We start from the raw sequence: 25,589 nt of genomic DNA on the forward strand, positions 1-25,589 counted from the left end.
ACGTGAATAAGGAAGTTGTTAAGGAAAACGTGACACTTGCCCTATATCAGTCGATATATATACTATACGAGTAGGGAGATTATGTTACAACTTTACAATACTTTGTTCAGGACACAGCTGAACGACTGTGCTCAATTCTGGTCACCACTCGATATGAAGAATGTTTTTACACTGGAGAGTGTGCAAAGCAGATTCACCAGCACATTGCCTGGCATCGGCCATTTCAGCTATGAAGAGAGGCACGATCAGATCTCGTTGCTTTCTTCGGAGCAGAGAAGGTGGATAGGTGGACCGGATTGAGGTGTAAAGCAGGGCCAATGACGAGAGAGAGATTGTTTATCTGAAAGGCACAAGGGTAAGGTGCTGAATGCATATTCCACTGAAGAAAAGAAATACACAGAGTTCGAAGTCTGAGTTTCCCCAGTGCAAATTAATCACTGCATTGAAACTGAGACGAGTTTCGGCAGAATTAGGTAACAATTTGAAAATCACGTCGAAACACCAAGTGGCAATTTAGCGTGGCCATTCCAACTACCCTGCACATATTTGGGTCGTGGGGCGAGACCCATGCAAGCACGGGGAGAATGTGAAAACTTCACACGGACAGGAACACAGAACCGGGGTCGAAGCTGGGACCTCAGTGCCGTGAGGCAGCAATGCGAACCAGTTCGCCACGGTTCTGCCCGTCCAAATTTCATTCATGATGAGCAGCAAAGGAGACACCAAAAAACTTGCTGCGCACCAGAAGGCCTCGTGGCCTGTGTAGAACATTTTGGAATGCATAAAGCATTAATTATGCAGCAAGAAGGAAATTGCAGAAATAGATAGGCCCGTATCCTTTTTGCAAGATTTCAGTATTTCAATGCTACGGTCGGCAGTCCGGAGGCATCATTTTGAAAAAATCGAATTAATTTCCAAAACGGACATACAGTAAATGCCGTTGGCAGATCATTTGCGGCCCTGGCCTGGTTTTCTCCGGGATTGCTTCATGCTTCGCCTCATCTGGGGCGAATTCCCGATGACAAGGTGCACTTGTGCTTGTAAAAATTGTTAAACTGGCTTGGGAGTTGATGAGGGAGAAAGAGGTGATGGGAAACGGTCGTCCCATGACCGTGGGCTGCTGGGTCAGCCACTGAACAGGATGGCTGTTTTGGAGGGAGACCTGCAAGGGCTGGTGGAGAGCAGGGTGATGGGGAATTTGCCGTGTGGCTGAGGTGTCCCCCATGGGACTGCAGTGGTGGCCAAGCACAGACAGATATTGGCACGGCCTTGCTACGCATCCTTTGAGCACCAACATGATTCTGCAAACTAACATATGGCCGTACGGGTGCCCCTCTGCACCCATCACCACACTAAACCCCCGCCATATATCGCCACATACGGCCGCAAACCGTCGGCGGAACAATAGGCGGACCACGCAAGCGAAACAGTGGCCATTCATGGAAAAACAGAAGAATGGCGCAGATCATACCGTTGTTATTGGCAGCGCCATCCAATGGCATGGTTGGCACCAGAGTCGCGCGCAATTTTCAGTGTCCCCCACGGTGCTGACACAGGCGCAAACCTGGGTGCGGTGATGGGAGGGGGATATGTGGTCGCAGAATCCGCAATGCTAGCCGGGGCACCAGACAGCCTGTTGGACTTGATTGGGCACGCAACATGCGAACATGATGGTCTTTAATCCTCTGCACACAAATTACATTGGAAGTCAACCATTACTATTGGCCTACCTCCTGTTGATCGCAGGCCTGGGAGATGCCATCTAGCATTTCGAGGTGGAGATGTTCGAATAGGAGGAAGCTACAGCAAGAAAGCGTACATCAGCGCAACAGGAGGCAGCAGCTGAGGATGGAGAGCTGGTCAACCAACATGCTGCTAATGACGTGAAAAGGAGGTTCCGCATGAGGCCTAATGTGTATCAGCAGTACCTGTCATTCGAAGACTGACGGACCTGGCATGCCATTGAAGGCTTCAGCTGATCAGGAGGATAATCGAGAGGTATCATCTTCAGGGGAGTGAGAGAGTCAACTCCATCATGTGAGAGAGTTTCATCAACTTCAGGAGATCGACTCAGGAGCTTCAGAGTGGAGTGCATCAGCTTATTCAAAAGAGAGAGCGTCAGCATTTTCAGAGGGGAAATACGGAGGGATGCACGGCGGCACGGTAAATTGGACAGCTGTTTTGCAGTGCCAGGGTCCCAGGTTCAATACATGCCTTTGATGACAGAATAGGCGGCCTGCCTGTACTCCTCGTGTCTGTCTGGGTTTCCTCCAGGTTTCGTCTAGAAGTCCTGAAAGACATGCTGTTATGTATTTTGGTCGTTCTAACTTTTCGCACTGAGGTCCCTAACAGGCGTCGGAGTATGATGCCTGGGGAATTTTAAAAGAAACTTCTTTGTCATGTTAATTGAACCTTCCATGATACAATAATAATAATAAAAATTATCATTGCTCCCCATCTGCGCAGATTATATCGTTTCTGGCACCGCAGATTAATTTGGTAGGCCACCCGCACATAGTGGACATCAAGGTGACAATTGCCCTGGTGTCACCAATCCCAGGACCTGCCCGGGATCTCACATTCATCGCTACACAGGTGCATCCACGCTTTCATGGACTGCATATATGCCCTGGATGCCTGCGCCTGCATAGAATTCCTCATGACTTGGACATGCTGATCTATAACCAAATCCATCGCCTCCAAGGCCTATACTGTCGGCACGGCTCATTCAGTGTTGGCCAGTTGACACGAATGGTCGCCACCATCTCATTCTCCTGCACGTTCTTCGACTCCTCCAAATGCACGTGCAGGTATTGGATGCTCACCCAGAACACGTCGTTTAGTCCCTGGCTTAGCGACTGCATCTGCACCGTCGAGCGAACTGTCCATTCCAGAATCCTGAAGCCCAACTGGGTGGCAGCCAGACCCTGTAGTCGGCCGGTCCGCCAACCGCCCAATCCCTTGGGGTTCCTACCTGACCTGATGTACGAGAACAACTGTGTGGTGCTCACCAGAGAATGTCCCAGGAGCCTCTTCACTATCGTGCTCAAGCGAAGTTAGTGATGCAATGTGCTTGATACAGCTGTGACGGAAAATCAAGGTCATGCCCGGTCTCGAGGTCCATGGTATCTTGGGTCACTGACATATGGCTCCCGCCCGCTCAGTGTCCTCGTCACTGGTCAGCACACGTGTGACTTAGGTTGCGGCACTGACTGGGGTTGGGGGACACCAGATGGAACGGGCCCATCACGAGCAGGTCCTCCAAGGCATAAGGCAAGATGCATAATTAGACTACGGGCCAGGGAGAAGTGGAGAAGTTGAGGTTTTGCGGCTGAGGGTGCTGTGGGGTTGAGGTTGATGCGGGGTAACAGTGTGGATGGAGATTGCGCTCTGGGTGCGTTTGAGGGTAGTGTGAGGTGAGGGTAGAATTAATAGTGGTGTCACTGTGAGAGGGTGGGGTTGTGGATGACGGTCGTGGGGTGGTGTAGTGGGGGTGTGTTGACACGTGCCATTGAAAACCGCAACTAAGCGGAATATCACTTCCGCGCCCGCGGCCTATCCCCACGCCAGCGACATTCCTTTCTTCAGGGCCGCCAAACACGTCAGGGGCGAAATGTACTGCCATGGTGAGGGGCCGCAGGTCCGACTGTCCCCAACAAGTTATTTCCTGCTCCCGGCAGTTATACCGGCCATCTGCTTCGGGGAAGGGGGGGAACAGAAAGCAACAGTGTTAGACAGTACGAAGCATGCAGCGCATGGGGTGGGTGACATCAATGGCCAATATGGCGGCCGATATGAGTGACGGCATGTCGTGGAGTGTGGGGCTTCGGTAACCTCCTATTCTCGGGCTGGTCCCAGGCGTGTGGGACGAGGATTGATGCAAGGGGCAATGAGTTACCGACACACCATGTGATGCCGGTTTGATAGACATGGCAAGCTGCCAATTGTTGAAACGAGAAATCTTAGCAATCTCTTACTGTTGCCTGAGATTGCTGGAGATTTTCCGAATCTTCTGGAGCAGGAGTAATCAGTTCCATTTTGTCAGGTCTCTAAAGGTATAAGCAAGGTTGCAGCTGGGAAGCACTCTCTCTGCCAATCTTCTTCTCTCGTTTCTAGTCCAGATGGGCTTCTGTCAAAAATTAACAAAATAATGTGTTCATGTTTTCTAATTGATCTGATGTATGTAACTCATATAAACAATGAAGTGTTGAAAGTCTTCGGGAAACATCTAGCAGCATTATGGTGCATTGGCTTTCACTGCTGCCTCATGGCGTCAAGGTCTCGTGTTCGATCCCGGATCTGGGTCATGGTCCGTGTGGAGCTTGCACATTCTCCCCGTATTTGTGTGGGCTTCGCCCCCACAACCCAAAGATGTGCAGGTAAGGTGGATTGTCGACGCTAAATAGCCCTTAATAGGAAAAAATGAATTACGTAATCTGAAATTAAAAAAATTCTTTGGGAAACACGAATTATTGGTTAATTTCCTTATTATGGCTTTCCGGAATCTGTTCGGATGGAGCTGACCGTGCATTCGTCCAGGTTGTCGGGCCAATGCTTGGAACAATCAGCGTCCCCAACCCGAATTTATTCTCCTAACTTTGGATACGCCAATGCGTATCCAATACAACGGTCCACGTTGGTTGATTGCTCTACACGGCGGCAAATATCAATTTATTCCATAATTTCATGGCAGAAATGCTACAGACGTGCAGTGGCTTCAATAAAATTTAAAAAAACTACTCCAGGATTTTGGAGAGATTTGTGAACTGCTTTATCCTGGTACCCTTATGGTGACATCGATCAACGCTTTACAATCTTTGGAAAATGCGCGAATGCATTGAATTTTGTGAACTCAGTGGAAGACGATAATCCTGAGCAACAATCTGTAGTTGACTGTAAATTCTGGATTCCATCCCTTGTTATTCGATTGTTTTCCTCGTCTTATATTGCTATTCGCCATGGTTAAATGGTACATACTGTCAACTTGCAACACAGAAGGAGGCAATTCGACCCATTGTGCCTGCACTGCTTCCCGAAAGGGCAACCTATCTTGTTTTACTTCTCAGCACTAGATGCATAGCACTCTAAATTAATCACTTTCGGATATTGATCCAGCTCTCTTTAGAAACCTGCTGTGCAAACCACCTCCACCACTCGGCCATACTGTGCATTCCAAACCCCAAATGTTCGCTGAGTAAGTTTGTTTCTTCTTATCTGACTTGTAGCTATCTTGCTGTCAATCTTGAAGTTGTGATTCCTAGTTAAGCACATACTAATCAGTGGGAAATAAACATCATTCTTCACCGCATCAAAATTGTTCTGAATTTTGAAGAACCCGATAAACTCGACTCTTCATCTTTTCTGACACTTGGAGAATAAGCCTACCTTCTTCAATCTATTTCTTGTCTCTAAAATGTGTAATGCTTGGTAATAATCCAGTAAATATCATTTGCACCATCCCCAGAGCTTTATCATCCTTAATCAAATAAGGTGCTCACAACTGAACACACTTCTTCAAATGTGGCCTGACCATTGATTTGTAAATTATAGCATTACTTTCTTGTTTCCATACTCCATGTCTCTATTTAAAAAATCGTTGAATGGCATATGGCCTCTTAGCAACTGTTTCAATTTCCCTGGACAAATTAGGCGAATTATTTTTTTTATACATTTAGAGTAACGAATTACTTATCTTTTCAATTCAGGGGCAATTTAGCGTGACCAATCCACCTACCTGCACATATTTGGGTTGTGGGGATGAAACCCGCGCAGACAGGGAGAGGTTATGCAAACGCATCACGGGCAGTATCCCAGCCGAGAACTGTGCACTTCAGACACAAAATCCCTCGACACCTGTACTGCCCTCAAAGTTGTGCCATTGAGGTAATATTGACTCCGCATTTTTTCTGCAAAAACGAATTACTTCACATTTCGCTGCATTGAAATTCATCTGCCAGGTTGTTACCCATCTAACCTATTTGTCAATGTTCCTCTTAATTCGCTCAGGGTCATCCACACAATTTAACTTTCTCCCTCGCTTAGTACCGTCTGCAAATTTTGGGATTTTAGTGAGTTGCCTCAAGTGATTAAGAGGACAAGGGTAACAACGACCATTTTTTTTGCAACGGGCGAGCTTTGTTATATTAGCGGGCAACACAGATATACGAGTCACTTGTGACAATGCAAATAAGGTTACTTGTCAAAAGCGGTAATTCTGACAAATATCTGCTGTTTATAAAATAAATGGTTTGCTTCAAATGCGGATTATTCAATTCTCTTTTGGTAATCCATTGTGCCCAACGGACGCGTTTTGATCTGAGTAAACGTCGATAGTTTGTTTTTTGTAATTGTTTCGAAGATGTAGAGCTGATTTTATTGGAGTATAAAACATAAAAAGATTGTTGGGGGCTTCAGCATGTTTGATAATATGTCATCGAACGTAACGGAAACTAGCAATAAAGTACAACTTTGGGAAATTAGGGATCTGCTGCTCTTTTGTGGGAGGAATTTTATCACTTGGAGGCTGGTTAGACTTTTGAATTCACTCACTGAGAATTCGGTAGGCGGGAAATTTAGCGTATTAAACGTTCCATTTGAGAGTCAATTGACTTAAGAGGGCTAAATAAGTCACAGAAGGAGACGGCTGCAAATTGGAATTAAGGGCACAAGTTGATTAGCCATAATCGTTTGGAATAATGGCGCAGAATCCAGACTGCACAGACATGTTGCTGTTTCTTATGGTGGTCTCTTCTTCCGTTTATATGTAAGTAATATATCTATACTGTTTACCACACGGACCTTTAGTACAGAAACATAATCCCATTGTTACCCTTTTCCCCATGGCAAGGTACACATAACATATAAGCATTACACTCACTCTTAAATCACTGCAAAAAAAAATATAAATTGTATTCACGAACGTCTTGTCTCGTTTCATTGAACAAAAGCTCATATTCCTTGATCAACATTAAAACAGTTACAATCAGGAGAAATGTTGTATTATTACAATCAACCTTGATTGACTATCAATGTCCCTGGAAACGCCCGTTTCAATTACACTCCAAGATAACTTGCTTATTATTGGCATGCCCAATGCTCTGGTTGTTCATTTTACAGGCTGTTGGATTTCTATAACAAAATATCAATTCGTTATTAAACTTCGTTTAGCTTCATTTTTTGGTCCAAAGGCTTTGGAAATGGTATAGCACAAAGTAGCATCCATTTGAAGTTTTAACTGCATAGCATTTGTTGGTGTCGATCAGAACTTGAGCGAGAGACCTGAGTTAATGCAGATAACCAATGTATTTGATGTGGAATATTTACAGAAAAGTTACACTTGTGGGATTGCAAATACACAGGACATTGATTTTAACATGGAACCAAGCCTTCAGGTGGCAAGTTGGATAACATTTTGCTTTCAAACTTCTTCGGAAAAGAATTCTGATCATTATTTTCATTCGAAATTGACACACATGAGGTGGATAGGTTTGTGTCAGGCAAATTATTTTTAATCGTTGTGAAAGCCAGGCTACCACAATCAATTAAGATGGAAGAAAGAAAATTATCCACACAAGTCTGAATGACTGATTTAACGAAAAATCGAATTAGAATGCCATTAACGAAAGAACGTGCGGAGGTGCAGGATTCACATCATAAAGATTTAAAATATTATAAGCAAAATTCAGCAGATACAAGTAAGATTATAACGTGCAAAGACGTTGTTAAACGACGGATATTAACATAACGTTTATTATCTCTTGATGTCACAACTCTTTCAAAGCAATGCTGATCGTTTTTATTTCCTTTGACTTTTAAGCACTGTTTTAGCGCATAAAACATTCAATATATTTTCAAATTAGCAGAGGCCCAACGAGATAATGTCCAGGTAAATCAAGAAAATCTGCTGGTATTGGTTAAGTCTGAACAGTTCAAGCCATATGTATTGCCTCGGTGAAAATCGGAAACGAATGATAATGACTGCCAGGATCATCTGAATCGCTCATTGAATGAACTTATCAGTAAAGGTTTGAATTATTGAACCATTTTAATTCAGTGACCTTTGAATCACAATACGTCGACAAAATAACTTTTAAATCACTCAAGTTCATAATCAAAAATCATTCCCAGTGCAGTATCCAATCCAGTAAAGAAGGAGTAGATCTAATTTTGCTCTATTTCTGTAACTACTTGCGTTACTATTTAGGCAATAACAGTGATCATGAAAAAATAATTTCTAGCCAGGGTGTTTTTCAAACAGGACATGCAACTTGTGGAACGGTGTCATTGCGGAATGGAATTGCACAACTCCACTTAAAGAAAATCAAAAGGAAAATGTCAGGGAATCTTAAAGTTCTCAACTTTCCGGGCAACAGTGAATGAGCTGGAACAGAAAGACGATTGTAGTCAATCGATTAGCTGGCACGTGTGTTCTGTCGCAAATAACGTCCTTCTGCGAGCCTTCCTGATTGCTGGGAAGGTGACGTTGACATTGCCGCCACCAATGAAGTCGCTGCCGTTTCGTGATCCAAACCGCGTTCAGGAAGCAAAATGCTCAACTTAGATTTTCCTTTCATTCAAAAAATGCTTCCAAACCCCGCGCCGGTTTTCCTATGGCATCGAATGGCGAACATGGAACAAATCATTGAAAAGCAGCGGGAAAAGATAAACACCGGCAAGCAACGCTTGCGCCGTCCAGAAACTCGCAGCTGCGGGACAGGAATATCCAGCCCGAAATTTTCAGAGCCTGAGGAGACAAGTCCGATCGCAGAAATTTGCTGGCGAACATCTCTGGAACCAGCAGTTCTGAAAATACGGTGTAGTGCACCTGCGCAATAAGCTCCTCTCAGATTTTCCGGAGCACAAGACGCAAGAAATATTGTATGGCACGTGTGGTTGAAATTGAGGTTTTCGCGCTTTGTCGGACAGAGGAGCGGATGTTGTTGGTCGGGAGTGCAGCGACGAATGGGATACAATGGGGGACACAACTTGTTCAAATGAGATCATTATGTAAGGCGCCCTCCAATTATTTCATGCAAGATAGCTGACGATGAGCAATTTCAGGGATATGCGTTTCCACCGATCCCTGCCCGCCAGGTTGGAAATTGTGGCTGCGCAGAGCGCAGTCCTTATATCCTCATTTAAGGACTTGAGGTGTTGTATGCTCGTTAATGCGGACCAGTCATTAGCAGCCACATCGTTGAATTGTGCAGAACTGTGACGGGGAGAAACCACGTTGAATATACTCTGGTGAAAATTTAGGTACTTCCTGCCTCCGCACGCGAGGTGGCCCGAATGTAATTTCTTTCTCGATATTGCATCTTTTTTGAATGACGTTTTCAATTACAACTTCCATATGCAAAACATTTGGATGTCAGCTAAACGATGAATAAAGTAAATTGCAATGGTTCGATGAGCGGGGGCCATCTGGAAAAATGAACATGCTAGTCATTCTTCAGTATTTGAAATAGACATTGTGGCCAACATTAAAAAACATAATTGCAGGTTAATTTTATATGGTGCAGTTGAAGGCGTCAATAAATTTGTAATAGATGAAATTGGCATGTTTGGATGGAATGATGAATTGAGAATTCTCAACAATGAGCAAATAAAAAGCTTTTCAAAGAGATTTTTTGAAGTAAGAGAATAGACAGAAAATGAAAAGATTACCAATTTTAAATTAGCGCTTGTGCTTAGACTGGGAAGGCAAGGTCGAAAGTGTTGAATGACGATTGCAACAATTTATCAGAATAATAATTATTTATGCATGCCTCGTGTTCTTTGAGTTCTGTAGTGAACGTTGTTTCCATGCGCAGTTCATTACATTGCAGAGCATAGACCATGATAACAAAATAGAACGCGTGAGTGTGCTGAAAATTCTTAGGCACAAGAACGAAGATAACATTTGGGTTTTAAATTTAACAGTCCAAGAAAATGGAGGAAAAAAAGACCCACCTATTATAATTTTTCAATTGCAATGCTGCGAAGTGCAAGCGTTCGCCAAGTGCCGCCTGCGTTATTTCGATGTAGCACCTCAGAGTGATTTGCAAATTTATGTCTGTATCTCCATGTGTTAATGTAGTCCGCAATTAAACATGCCGCAACCTTCCTTCAATTAACTTCACATTTGTCAATTAACTTCACATTTGTCAACTTTCTTGTTCGTTATCAATTACCTGCTATTGGACTGGACCTATTATTTATACTGTGGCGATAGTCGCAAGTCAAAAGGTGGGAAATCTGCGGATATTCACACAACTCGGCTACCCAAAGCTTTCCTTCATTTGCATGGAAGCCAGGAATGTGAGGAATACTCCTGAGGATAAGTACGGATCAAATAAAACACAAAATGCTTGAAGCCATACCTGACAATGTACCGCTATTTTTGACAGACTTTCGGCGACATTCGACATTAACTCCTTCTATTACCAAAACATTCTTGCAGCAGCGCGCATTATTTCTAACATTTCCAACAGCAACTCAGCGTCAGCGTCAACGGTAGCGTCAGGGACACATATCCAATCCATCGCCTCTAATTGCAGTGACTACTGAAGCAGGGGAACACCGATAATTATAAGTACTCTTCCAAATCCGTTCCAAGCTACAAATTTATCATAGGCTCCCTGAAGTGCAATAGCAGGCCATTCGGCTCATTGATTTTGCACCGACTTTCTAAAAGAGGGGCTCCGCAACCCAGTAACCCCACCTCATCTTTACGATACGAAGGGGATTCAGGGTGGCTAATTTACCTACCCTGCATAACTTTCGACTCTTTGGGGAAACCGTATTACCCCGGGGGTACCTACGAAATCCCGGGAATAATGTGGAAACAACGCTTACAGCCACCCGAGGCCGGAATTGAACACGGGTCCCTGGCACTTTGGGGCAACAGTGCCAACCGCTGTGCCACTTTTCCGCCTTGTGCGGTCCTTTTCAACAGGGATTGAAGCGAACAAAGCAAATGCCTCAACATCAGTTTATCAAATGAAATGAATGATGGCAATAAAGGTTGGTGCATGAAACGATTAACATATACTGCTGGAGTATATAGCACGCAGAATTATCTATCGGACCAAAAGTGGTGACGGATGATGATGTTGGTTGCCTTGGGTGTTCCAATCAATTTAGCCCCCAACGGAACCATTAAACAGCCTGACCTCTGAAAAGAAAGGCGCAATATTTTCAAGTTGATGGTTTTCTGTCGAGACCATACCATGCTGCAAAGCCAACGCAGAGTTATGCATGTACGTTTCTGTGAGTGTGAATCACAAAATCGAAGGCAGGTCTTTGATGATGCATGCACCATCATTATTTCACTACTCACAATGCCATTGATATTCGGGACTGCATTCGAAAACTCGAAGAATTGTGTACACTGCCGAATATCAAAAATTATATTGCATTCCAGCACACGTCTTGCAACTTAGTGCAAATACTATCCATTAACGAAAATCCACTGAATCCCATATTAACATTTTATTGAAAAAATTGAACAGATCTCGCCCGAGAGAACGTTATTTCCAGATCCACGGTCAGTGTATTGCTTGTTTTAATTTTCGGGATTTTACTCGCAATGCACGAGTGAATTGGTTACTGGACCTGAGATTTGGAGCATCTGCTGTGTCTATCAGAATTCCACTAACAACGGCCACGTGCCGCAGATAACAATACAACGCACAATAGGCCAATTTTTCAGATTGCGACGATGAATAACGAATGTAAACTGCAAGTTTCATAGAATCATCGAATCATATAATTTACAGTGCAATTGTTGTTCTCGCATCTATCCTGCAAATAACATTTATTCTAACATACTACGTATTATGAATGGTCCATGTTTTTGTGCATGGTCACCTTTATCCAACAAATTCACGCAAATCTGTCAAATGGCCAAATCGACATTCAAGTAAAAGTACAAGTCAACATTCAAGTAAACATTCAAAACGACACTCAAGTCGGGGTTGGTTTAGCACAGCGCCAAATCCCTGGCTTTGAAAGCAAGCCAACAGCACGATTCAATTCCTGGACCAGCATCCCCGAACAGGCGCCGGAATGTGGCGACTAGGTGCTCTTCACAGTAACTTCATTTGTAGCCTACTTGTGACAATAAGCCATTTTCGTTTCATTTTAAATACTTTATGAACACAGCTAAAAGTACTGCAAAGTGTTTACAAAGAAAAAGAGAAAGATTACTTATGCGAATCATCTTTCAACTTGCAGTTCGTATCAGTGCATTTATTGCATATTAAAATGTCATAAAATAAGTTACGAAAGCATGCAATTGCGAATTGCGATGCATGAAAGATCCAATGCATCACTGAAATGTTTCAGCACAGGACAAGTCCATTCGATCGATTCTCATGGGAATATCCCGTTAAGAAAGGTTATTATCTCATCACATGTCTTCAGTGATGTAATTTTGTAGGTGGAGCTGCACAACGGCTTTGTGCCTTTGTTTTACCTTCACTTTCAGTTATGACTGCTGCAGGCTACAAACAGAGAAAATAAGTGTTTTGGACTGTTCCTCTCCATGGTCATTTTAAATATGTGTTCCAGGAAAGGTACAATTGATTACAGCTACCTGCTTTGGTAACGTAAAATATATATTTGCTTTCCGGATGTGTTTAACATTTCTGGTGAGACAGGTCAGAATCTCAGGGGAAGCCCGTCTTAATCAAGTGAGAATGCAGTGTGCCTGACCACGCCCTTGAAAAGAGGTTTGGGGTTGTGCGATTTTAGTTTATAATTGAAATAGTTAGGGGTTATACATAGATTACTGTAGCTCGGTGGTGCCTTTCTGTTTATAATTGATTTTAAAAATCGTGCTGTGAGAGGAAATATATGTCAACTAAGTTCTCAGATTAAAACTTGTTTTGATTTAAGTGTCTGAGAAGAAAAAATCACACCTGAAGGGAAGGTTCGTGTTCTTGTCCTAGCCAAATTAAACATGAAGATTGTAGGTCAGGTGGACTTCATAATATACTCTTGTTTCTAAACCCTGGCCCAAAACACCATGCTGTCCATGTCGACCAGAGAACATGCAGGTGCATTTTCTAATAACTCCTTACTGTAGATAGAGTTCATAGTTCTGTACTCCACAACACAAAAATTGAAGATCCGTGTACTTTTTCTCATAGTTTCCGTTTTTTCCTCTACCTCCAACTCGCGCAGTGAATTCCATAGTCCCACTATTGTCTAATTCAAACGGTCTTCCCCCTGTCCATTCTGCACCTTTTGCCACTTTATCTCAAATCTTAGTCCCATGGATTTAGAATTCACCACCAAGGGAATCATGTTCATCCTGTACACTCCATGTCTTCCCCTCATTATTTGTACACTTCAATTAAGTAAATCCTCAGCCGTCTTTGTTCTAAGTACAATAACACCTACCTATTCAATTTATCTTCGTAGTTTTCGGTTTCCAGCAGTTGCAACATTTTATCAACCTATTCTGCACTCTATCTTGAGCAATTACATCGTTACAGTAAAATGTTACCCCGAAAGGAACACAGTGCTCAAGCAGTTACCTCATCGGCGTTTTGTACATTTCAAATCTTAGATCCTTACTTTTATATTACATACCATTTCAATGAAAGAATACATCCAATATGCTCGCTTTAGAGCCTGGACTGCTTGAATCTCTGCCTTTGTGGACCTGTGTACTCGTACACCAAGACCTTTCACTTCATCCAGATCATTTCGTTTAATACCAAAAGCCGGGTGCACCCTATAGCAGTGTGACGTTCACTGAATGCATGACCTCACACTTCTTTTTGTTAAATTTCATATGCCACTTTATCACCCACTCTACCAACTCATCTACATGCTTCAGGAAATTATAGATGCCCTCTACACTGTCCACCAGCAGGTCTTTCTTGCTGTCGTCTGCTAATATCCCAAGCGCCCCCCCCCAACCCAAGTTATGTCGAAATAGTTAATATTAAACACAGGGAATGTGTATTGGGAGCAGCTGTTTAAGGGTAAATCCACATTTGAAATGTGTGAGTCTTTTAAGCAAAGTTGATTGGAGTGCAGGACAGGCATGTTCCTGTGAAAATGAGTGATAAAAATGGCAAGATTAGGGAACCATGGATGACGGTGAAATTGTGAGACTAGCTCCTATGAAAAAGGAAGCATACATAAGATCCAGGCAACTCAAAACTGATGATGCTTTGGAGGAATATCGGGAAAGTAGGTCGAATCTCAAACGCGCAATAAAGAGGGCTAAAATGTGTCATGCAATATCTTTGGACAACAGGGTTAAGGCAAATCCCAAAGCCTTTTATTCTTATGTAAAGAGCAAGAGGGTAACTAGAGAAAGGATTGGCCCACTCAAAGACAAAAGAGGGAATTGATGCGTGGACACAGAAGAAATGGGTAAGATTCTTATTGAGTACTTCGCATCGGTAGTATCAAATGAAAGGGGCAAGACGGATGTTGAAGCTAGCGATGGACGCTTAAATACTCTAGGTCATGTTGTCATACGGAAGGGGGAAGTTTTGGGTATTGTAAAATACATTAAGGTGGACAAGTCCCCAGAACCGTATCTGATCTATCCCAGGTTGCTGAGGGAAGCGAGGGTCGAAATAGTTGGGGCCTTAACAGATATCTCTGCAGCATCCTTGAGCACGGGTGATGTCCCGGAGGACTGCAGAATTGCTAATGTTATCCCTTTGTTTCAGAAGGGTAGCAGGGAAAATCCAGGGAATTATAGACCTGTGAGCTTGACGTCAGTGGTAGGCAAACTGTTGGAGAAGATATTGAGGGACAGGATATGTTCACATCTTGAAGAAAATAGCCATCAGTGATAGGCATCATGGTTTTGTGCAGGGACGGTCATGTCTTACAAACATAATATAGTTCCTTGAGGAACTGTCAAATTTAATTGATGAGGGAAGGGCTGTAGATGTCATATACAAGGACTTTAGTAAGGCGTTTGATAAGGTTTCGCATGGCAGGTTGATGGAAAAAGTGCAGTCGTATGGGGTTCAGTGTGTACTAGCTAGATAGATAAAGAACTGGCTGGGCAACAGGAGACAGAGTAGTTGTGGAAGGGAGTGTCTCAAAATGGAGAAGGGTGACTAGTGGTGTTCCACAGGGATCCGTGCTGGTATAGGTTGTCTGATTAGCAAGTTTTCAGATGATACTAAGATTGGTGAAGTTACAGATAGCGAGGTGGACTGTCAGAGAATACAACAAAATATAGATAGATTGCAGAGTTGGGAAGAGAAATGGCAGACGGGGTTCAATCCAGGCAAATGCGAGGTGATGCATTTTGGAAGATCAAATTCAAGAGCTGACTATATGGGCAATGGAAGGGTTCTAGGTAAAATTGATGTACAGAGAGATCTGGGATTTCAGGTCCATAGAGTGGTAAAGAAGGCATACAGCATGCTTGCCTTCATCGGGCGGGTTATTGAGTACAAGAGTCGGCAGGACATGTTACAGTTGAATAGTACTTCGGTTAAGCTACATTTGGAATTCTGCGTGCAGTTCTGGTCGCCACATTACCAGTAGGATGTGGATGCTTTGGAGAGGGTGCAGAGGATGTTCACCGGGATGTTGCCTGGTATGGAGGGTGCTAGCTATGAAGAAAGGTTGAGTAGATTAGGATTGTTTTCGTTGGAAAAACGGAGGTTGAGGGGGGGGACCTGATTGAGGTCTACACAATTCTGAGAGGTATGGACAGGGTGGATAGCGACTAGTTTTTTCCAAGAGTGGGGGTGTCAGTTACAAGGGGTCACGATTTCAAGGTGAGAGGGGGAAAGTTTAAGGGAGATGTGCGTGGAAAGTGTTTTTACGCAGAGGGTGTTGGGTGCCTGGAACACTTTACCAGCGGAGCTGGTAGAGGCGGACACGATAGCATCATTTAAGAGGCATCTAGATAGGTATGTGAACGGGCGGGACAGAGGGAAAATAGTAGACAGGTTTAGATAAAGGTCTGTATCGGCGCAGGCTGGGAGGGCTGTTCCTTTGCTGTAATTTTCTTTGTTCTTTGTTCTTTGTTCAGACAGTAACGGTCCCATCACTGAGCCCTGTGAAACACCGTTCGAAACAACTTACCATTGCAAGGGCAAACATCGACCATCTGTTTGCAGTTACTAAGCCAACATTTGGTCAAGTTTGCAACATTGCCCGCCTTATACACGTGTGAACAATTAGCCAAGTGGCACTTTGTTTAACTCCTCGCTAAAATCCATGTACACAACATATGCTGCAGTGCGTCCATCAGCCGGTCGAGTCCCTTCCTTAAGAAAGTCAGTGACATTGGTGAGGCAAGACATAGAACATAGAACATAGAACATAGAACAGTACAGCACCGAACAGGCCCTTCGGCCCTCAATGTTGTGCCGAGCCATGATCACCCTACTCAAACCCACGTATCCACCCTATACCCATAACCCAACAACCCCCCCCCCCCCTTAACCTTACTTTTATTAGGACACTACGGGCAATTTAGCATGGCCAATCCACCTAACCCGCACATCTTTGGACTGTGGGAGGAAACATGAGCACCCGGAGGAAACCCACGCACACAGGGGGAGGACGTGCAGACTCCACACAGACAGTGACCCAGCCGGGATTCGAACCTGGGACCCTGGAGCTGTGAAGCATTTATGCTAACCACCATGCTACCCTGCTGCCCCAACCATGCTACCCTGCTGCCCCCCACCATGCTACCCTGCTGCCCCCCACCATGCTACCCTGCTGCCCCCACCATGCTACCCTGCTGCCCCCCACCATGCTACCCTGCTGCCCCCCACCATGCTACCCTGCTGCCCCTCACCATGCTACCCTGCTGCCCCCCACCATGCTACCCTGCTGCCCCCCACCATGCTACCCTGCTGCCCCCCACCATGCTACCCTGCTGCCCTGTGACATCCTGTGAAATAAATCCATGCTGCGCAGTCCATGTTTTTCCATGTGACAGTTAGTCCTATGCCTCAGGGCTCATGCCATTAATCTGAAAACCCACAGTATAAGGCAAAATGGCCTTTGATTGTGTTGCAGATCCGTTAATCACTTGTTAAACAACAGAGCCGCAATTGAAATTCTCCAGTCCTCCCCGGCATCTATTGAGTTCCGAAAATCATTCGAAGAACATCTGCTACCTCCTCCCTGACCACCTTCATTAGCCTCGGAAACGATCCATCTGTCCCTGGTGACTTATCGAGTTTTAAGGATCAAATCCTCGTTAACATCTGCTCTCTTTCTGATTATCGCATCCATATACAACAGTGCTCCTGCATGACTGAAGTATCTACATAATACATTCCATTTGTAAACGAGAAGACAAAATATATATTTGAAACCCTTCCCACGGCATCTGCAGCAACGCACAACTTCTTAATCTCGGATAGTACCCAGTCTTCCCTTAATTTTCTTTCCGCCTATGTCTCTGCACTTCCTGCATTCCTGTTGGCTACATGCAGTGCGTAGTTAATTATTTCTATCGTACCGTGTCTTTTTTGTGTTTGATCTTCCAATGCATGCCTGAAGAAAATATGAAGGAGTCCAGGTTTCCCTGTACACTCTTACGTCTACAGGGACATGCCTATTTTGTATACTAGGGATCTCACTTTCTCCGGCTTTACATTGGTTTTCCACAGATTTGTCCACTAGTCATGCTGACCTGTCCTGATCAGCCTCCTCATTTCTGCAAAAGCTACATTATTCTAGTTCAAAATCTTTCCTCCTGCTTTATTTTTGTCCTTTTCCATATTAACGCTGAATCTAATTGACCTGGAATAACTATACCCGCACTGTCAATTCACCTAATTGACCATCTTTTTCCCGGGAAGACTAGGTTTAAAATTGCATCTCCTCTCGTTGGATTTGTCACTAATTTGTTGAAAAAGAAATCTTGGACACTCAGAACACCGTTCATTTTTTTTAATCACAGTTGATATCGGTAGTGTCCTGTTATTATTGATCTCTTATTCTGACAGGCGAAAATTCTCCGAAAATATTTCACGATCGATTTCACTTTAACTATTTGGGGCTCTGTAGTGTACTCCCAGTATTATTACATGCCATTTTTGTTTTCCAAGTTCAAAGCATAAAGCTTCCTTTCTTAAACTGTTCAATATAATATCTCATCTCACAGTTGAAATTGATCCCATTATGAAACAAATTGATAATACCATTTGTGATTCGCACCCTCCTTCTTATCTCCATTCTATCATATCTGTAGACTCCAAAATCAGCGATACTGATCTGCCAAGCCACTCCCCCTCCCGGCCTGCAGTCTGGTTTTTGTTATGTGATACAGTCTTCACTGCCAGATATTCACAGAGACAGAAACCTACAAAGTAGGAGCTGGAGTAGACTATTAGGCCATTCCGACACTGCTCTGTCATTCAATATGACGAGGGAATCTCCTCTACCTGAACACGTTACTTCCAAGCTTTGACCAACCTCATTGGTCGAGTCAGAGTCGAGAACTCGATCTATTTCTTTCTTAAATTTGTTCAGTGACGGGGCGCTCATAGCCTTCTCGGATAGATAGGTACAGAGATTTATCATGATCTTATTGAAGACGTTTATTGTCATCTCAGTCATAGATGACCTACCGTACATCATGAGATTGTTACCGACATTTGTATCGACGCCAAAGCCAGAGGAAACAATATTCCTGCATGTGCTTTCTCCAGTCCTGTCAGAATTGCGGATGTTTAGGTTTGGTTCCCTCTAATTCTTCTGAATGCCAGTGAGCATTCGCAGTAAAGCCAATCACTCTGCACAGGCCAATCCTGTCATCAAAGGGTTCAGTCTGCTGAAGATTTTCTGCACTTGCTCTGTGGAAAACAAAAGCTTTATTTGATAAAGAAAGTACAGCTGTTCACAATCTAAAGTAATCGCATACGGCGCTGTACATTAGAGCAGCAATAAGAACTCGTAGCACCTTTACACTGTCCACTTGCAATGGATTTGCAACAGTTTTGCCGACATGACTGTTCGTTGCACCTAAAGGTCGGATTTCAATAACAATTGTACTCGGAAATACAGATCCCTCAGTATGTCAACATGAAAATGAAATGCAAATCGCTTATTGTCGCAAGTAGGCTTCAGTGAAGTTACTGTGAAAATCCCCTAGACGCCACATTCCGGCGCCTGTTCGGGGAAGCTGATACGGTAATTGAACTGTGCTGCTGGCCTGCTTGGTCTGCTTTAAAAGCCAGCGATTTAGCCAAGTGTGCGAAAACAGACCCTATACATTTACAAATCTAAACATACTTTGTATATTTATTCATCCATCATAACTTCGTGTTTACCCATGTTGAACGGAATCTGCGAGGTATTTTCTCATTCACTTAACTTGTCCAAACTCACATTAAAGAATCTTAAAATCTTCCACACAAAATACAGTTTGTTGATTTGCAGCCGACGTGGCTGCAAAGCAGGAAATGTTCTGCCATGTTATTTATTCACACAGCAAAATTCGAAAACAATCAAATACGATGAACACACTCTGCTCGTTTTCCGATGAATTACAACATTTCTACCAATATAATTTCTTGAAGTAGTTACACAGACTCAGTTATATTCACCTGAGAAGGCTTGCACATTGTGGCAAGAGATATCCAACCAACCCTGGTCCACACAGAATAAAATAATTTGAACGATCAGCCATGTTATTTGTTTCATTCACTGTGGCACATGGTCTCGGGTATTTCTGACACACCGTAGTGTTCTATCGATGACCTGTGACGGAATATCTCAGTGCATATGATTGTAATCAATGTAGTTGGCGGTCTGCACTCTGAATGATTGATGGTAGCATGGCAACCAACCAGGGTCTCACTTTTAGCCCAATTAAAAGTGCATGTATTAAATTTAGCACTATTATTTGAATATAGTCCACCCACAGGAAAGCGGTTGGAAGTCAGATAGAAAAAAGTAAAATGCACAAGTCCCACTACAGGCTGCTAGAACAGGTCTGTATATGTCCCGGTACTCACATATCAAATGATATTCGCACGCTGTTCATGTGTACAAGTCCATTGTCAGTTCCCCAGTTCAGGTCTCTCTTCCTATCACCTCGCGTTCCCGGCGATACCTCATTTGGTGCAGGCCACGCTATCAACGATCGACATATACATGGACTTTAGTAAGGCATTTGATAAGATTTCCAATGGCAGGTTGACGGAAAAAGTGAAGTCGTATGGGGTTCAGGGTGTACTAGCTAGATGGATAAAGAACTGGCTGGGCTACAGGAGACAGCGAGTAGTGGTGGTAGGGAGTTTCTCAAAATGGAGAATGGTGACTCGTGGTGTTCCACAGGGATCCGTGCTCGGACCACTGCTGTTTGTCATCTACATAAATGACCTGCAGGAAGGTATAGTTTGCAGATGATACTAAGATTGGTGGAGTTGCAGATAGCGAGGAGGATTGTCAGATAATACAACAAAATATAGATAGATTGGAGAATTTGGCAGAGAAATGGAAGGTGGAGTTCAATCCAGGCAAATGCGAGGTGATGCATTTTGGGCGATCAAATTCAAGAGCGGAATATATGGTCAATGGAAGGGTCTTGGGGAAAATTAATGTACAGAGAAATCTGGGAGTTGAGGTCCATTGTACCCTGAAGGTGGCAACGCAGGTTGATAGAGTAGTCAAGAAGGCATACAGCATGCTTGCTTTCATCGGACGGGGTATTAAGTACAAGAGTTGGCAGGTCATGTTACAGTTATATAGGTCTTTGGTTCGGCCACATTTGGAATACTGCGTGCAGTTCTGGTCGCCACATTACCAGAAGGATGTGGATGCTTCGGAGAGGGTGCAGAGGAGGTTTACCAGGATGTTGCCTGGTATGGAGGGTGCTAGCTATGAAGAAAGGTTGAGTAGATTAGGATTGTTTTCGTTGGAAAGACGGAGGTTGAGGGGGGACTTGATTGAGGTCTACAAAATTATGAGAGGTATGGACAGGGTGGATAGCAATAAGCTTTTCCCTAGAGTGGGAGTGTCAGTTACAAGGCGTCATGATTTCAAGGTGAGAGGGGGAAAGTTTAAGGGAGATGTGCGTGGAAAGGTTTTTACGCAGTGGGTGGTGGGTGCCTGGAACGCTTTATCAGCGGAGGTGGTAGAGGCGGGCACGATAGCATCATTTAAGAGGCATTTAGACAGGTATATGAAGGGGCGGGAACAGAGGGAAGTAGACCTTGGAGATTAGGAGACAGGTTTTGATAAATGATCTGGATCGGCGCAGGCTGGGAGGGCCAAAGGGCCTGTTCCTGTGCTGTAATTTTCTTTGTTCTTTGTTCTCATCCTGATGAATCTGACGGCAGGACGAACAGAACTCTAATATGACCTACTTAACTCCATGCTGCATGACACAACTTACGGTCATCACTGAAGCAGTTGGGGTGTATGGGCCCAAGCTCTTTAGTTGAATATATTGTTCAGTGCCGGGTTTAAAATGATCTCGTTCAGCAGAAGAGGTCAAATTTACCAAGTCACATTTAAGCTCTGCAATCCATCCCCTAAACAGGAAACGTGACCGCCTCGGGGTACATTACGGATGACCCCTTAAACGGCGTAAACAACTGCTAAATTAAGAGCGGGAACATCCGACGGCATATTCCACTTGACTTTGGAAAAGATTTGTGGATGTTTTCGACCAACACGATCGAACCAAACTAATCGCACACAACTGATTCACGTGGTTCCCTAACGTGGTGCAACATGCCACAGATGTGAGTCGGATAGCGTGTGAGAATTTCGATCGCGGTAACAATACAGAAAATAAGTCGCGTCTGGGAAATATAAGTAAAAAAAAGAACAGATCGAAGCTCATGAAACCAGGAAAAATAAAAGCGATACACACAAACGCGCATCTCGCCCTGAATGCAGTAACGAGGTCGTGGGCGAGAGGGAGACGATTTGGAGCTCAGAGAAGACGCCCGCATGCATACCTGTCAGTGATCGACGCAGGAACAGATAGCTCTGCTCGGAATACAGTACATTCCGAACCTGAGTACACGGAATTCGACAAAACCAGCCACAGATATCCACACCCATTAGCAAAGTGTTGTAATGCACGCACATCGACCATTTTGCCCGGGAATGTGGGCACCACGCAGCAAGACCTCACGGCCTCCGCAACTATTCCGTCATGAGGAACCCCGAACATTTCCACTCGAGGAAGCTGTCCATCAAGCGTTCATATCCCCTGTCGGCAGTGCCGAGACCGCTCACACCTTGTACCCACTGTGAAGTTCTGGACTGGAAGCTTGACGGTCCCAGGCTTCTCAGACATTGGTGGGTAATACAGAATGGGATAATGGAGGAGGAGCCTGGAATAAGGCGCGGTAGTAAGCCGCCCCGTCGAGTTCCCATGGGATACCGCGGAATGCCACACGACTCTTTACATATGCTACGACCTCAGCCATACTTGGCCTACCAGGAAACCAATAATGATAAGTGGCTGCACAGGACATTTTGAAGCATGCTCGGAGAGGGTCCTATCGAACCTTCGACTGGGTAATGTATCGTGTTAGAAACCTGCTACCTTGGCTGAACTCCACCGTGAAGTAGAACATATTTTAGGTTCTCATCTCGTTAGATAATGAAATGCATCGTTTGGCCAAATATTGTACGTGGCTGATGTGAACAACCCAACTATCCCCGAACGAACACGCCACGAGCCAATGCGCATGTGTCATGTCCACATTTGGAGAATTGCGGTTAATCCCACGGAATGAATAACACTCCGCATGTGCAGGCGACATGAGCTGAACATGTACAGGCGTTTGCCAGCACAAACATAACGGTGATCGAATCAGATGAGAAATACTCAGCGGAGGACCTGATCCAAAACTCCAATACGCGTACGAATACTGAAATATAAGAGGCTAAAGTCATTAATATCTTAATACAAATCTTCCACCCATCTGTTCCACCAATTCCCTATAACGCCTGTGGGAAAATCGGACGGATGCTTGAGGCATACCATCGACTATATAGAATGCAACCAGGCCATCCTGGTCACGGCCTGCACAGTGGCGAAAAGTCCCAAGTCCATTACGTGGCACCCCACCCTCCCAGAGGGCTATGTCTCAAATGAATAGATGTACGATTGAACGTTCTCACTAGATTAAGGTTAACAGCAAACCCCAAGAAAGCCCAGATCATTTCGACGAATTTGATTGACTTTTGTGAAGAGTTAACACGAAGGTAACCGAGGGCAGTGCAGTCGATGTTCTCTCCGTCGACTTTAGCAAGGCCGTTGACAAGGTACCGCGTGGTCGGTTGTTGCAAAAGGTGAAATCTCACGGAATCCAGGGTGAGGTCGCCATTTGGATAGAAAAGTGCCTTGTCGAGCGAAGACAAAGGGTGGTTGTGGAGGGTTCGTTTTGAAACTGGAGGACTGTAAGAAGCAGTGCTGCTCAGGCATAGTTGCTAGGTCCACTGTTTTCCTTTCATATATCACTGATTTGGATGAGAATGTAGGAGACATGGTTAGTCCGTTTTCAGATGACACCATGATGGTAACAGAGTGAACAGTGATATATTATTGGGTCAGTGGGACGATGAATGGCAGATTTAGTTGCATTTGGATAAATGTGGCTGATGCATTTCGGTGGATCAAGTCAGGCAGGTTCTACATAGTAAATCGCCGGGAGTTGGGAAGAATTACAGAACAATGTGATGTCGGGGTGCATGTCCATACCTACTTTAAGGTTTAGCCGCAGGTGGTCAGGGTGGTGAAGAAGACATTCAGAATGCTCGGTTTGATTGGTCAGAATATTGCACACAATATAGGGACGTCTGTTGAATTTGCAAAGGGCATTGGGAAGAGCACACATGAAATACTGTACTCAGTTCTGGTCACCTATTATGAGAAATATATTACTAAACTAAAAAAGAGTGCTGAAGAGATTTATGAGGATGCCACCAGGACTTCTTGGTCAGAGGTGCAAGGTGAGGCAAATTGGCTGGAACTATTTTCCGTGGAGCGTAGCAGGCCAATGGGTGATGTTATAGATGGTTATAAAATAATTGGGAGTATCGGTCAGGTAGATAGATAGTCGACATATCTTACCAAATGTATAGGGGACTATAAATAGAAAGAGAGATACAAAAGCGACCCGAGTGGACAATCTTTCACACTGAGGGTGGTGAGCATCGAGAACGGTCCCAATGGCAGTAGTGGAATCTGGTACAAGTATTTGCTTTAAAAAGCAATTGAACCGTTCCAAGAGCAGGACGGGTATAGAGGGATATTGGCAAAGATCGAGCAAGTAGGACTAGTTTAGTTATAGAAACCCAGCGGCATGGACATTGTGTAAACAAGTATGACACTATTAATCTAGCATGATACCACAATTCTCTTACTTTGGTACAGCAGAGACTGAGAGAAAGCATGAAATTGAAATGATGTGAATCAAGTGAAGCGATGGTTAGCCTAATTAGAGAGCACGGTGAACACGTCTGCTCCACGGCAGAGAAATTGCTGTCGACCCTCACAAGTCCCCACCCTCCTAACGGTAACCTAACATATGGTGTGTGTGTGTGGGGGGGGGGGGGGGGGTAGAATTCCATGTTCTGGACAGTAATAGTCAAAAAGGCCAATGACCACAAAACAAAAGGTCGGGCTATAAGTGTCCCAAGCGTCCATTTCTTTCTAAACAAAGGGGCCGACGAGCCAAGGGAGCCAGCGAGGCCCAGGACAGTTTAAAAAAGATTTCCTTGGATGACAGTCAGGCGGCGAAAATAATAGTTCACATGTAGTTCTTCAGAATTATATAACATTTAATAATGCCTCAAATCATCAGCAGTAGACAAAATCACAGGATTTTACACAAAATATGAAGAGTATGAGAGTGTCTTTAATAAATGTATCCCCAAAGGCTCAAATAGATATGCAACCAATTTTATTAATGTGAGGAGCGAGTTAATGAATGCAGATTGGCAGTACATTCTGAACAATAATTTTCAAAGAGCAAAACCAGATATGATAAATTCATGAATCTGTGGTGTCTATTTCAAAGTATGAATCAAACATCAATGCATTTGTGATACTGAGGAATTATTAAGTCTCCTGCGCAATTAATAAATTAAAACATGTTTAAGTGATTCTAGCTTTGCCAAGCCAAGCATTTCGTCATCCCTGCATCAAATGTTGATAAGTTAAAATATAAAATGGAGGAAACTGTGCGAATAAAGTTTTGCGTTGAAAACAATTTAAATCTGTTTTGTTTTCGAGAATACATTTCCTTGATCGAGGCCACAGTTTAATGGTGGAAGATCACGTAGATTACTATGTACAATCGTGGTCTCACTACCGAAGCTTATGCTTATCCGAGCAGCAAGCGGTTGCTGGTTCAAGGTTTATTCACATTTATGGCTTTCTGGGCTGCATTCTCCGCCCCTCTGGGCCACGTGTCTGTTTTACACCGCCAGCAGGATGCTCTGTTTCGCTTATCAATGCTGTTTCCCGTTGTGGGTGGGCCCTACGCCGCCGGAAACCCGCGGGCTGCCGGTCCAACGGACGCGGCGGAGAATCCAGACCCGAGATTTCAGGTGCGGTGTGCCCCAACAATTCTCCGTCTTCCTCGCCGGCTGATGGGATTTCCCATTGCGGGCAGCCC

This window comes from Scyliorhinus canicula, chromosome 12, assembly GCF_902713615.1.
Source record: "Scyliorhinus canicula chromosome 12, sScyCan1.1, whole genome shotgun sequence".
Classification (NCBI taxonomy): Eukaryota; Metazoa; Chordata; class Chondrichthyes; order Carcharhiniformes; family Scyliorhinidae; genus Scyliorhinus; species Scyliorhinus canicula.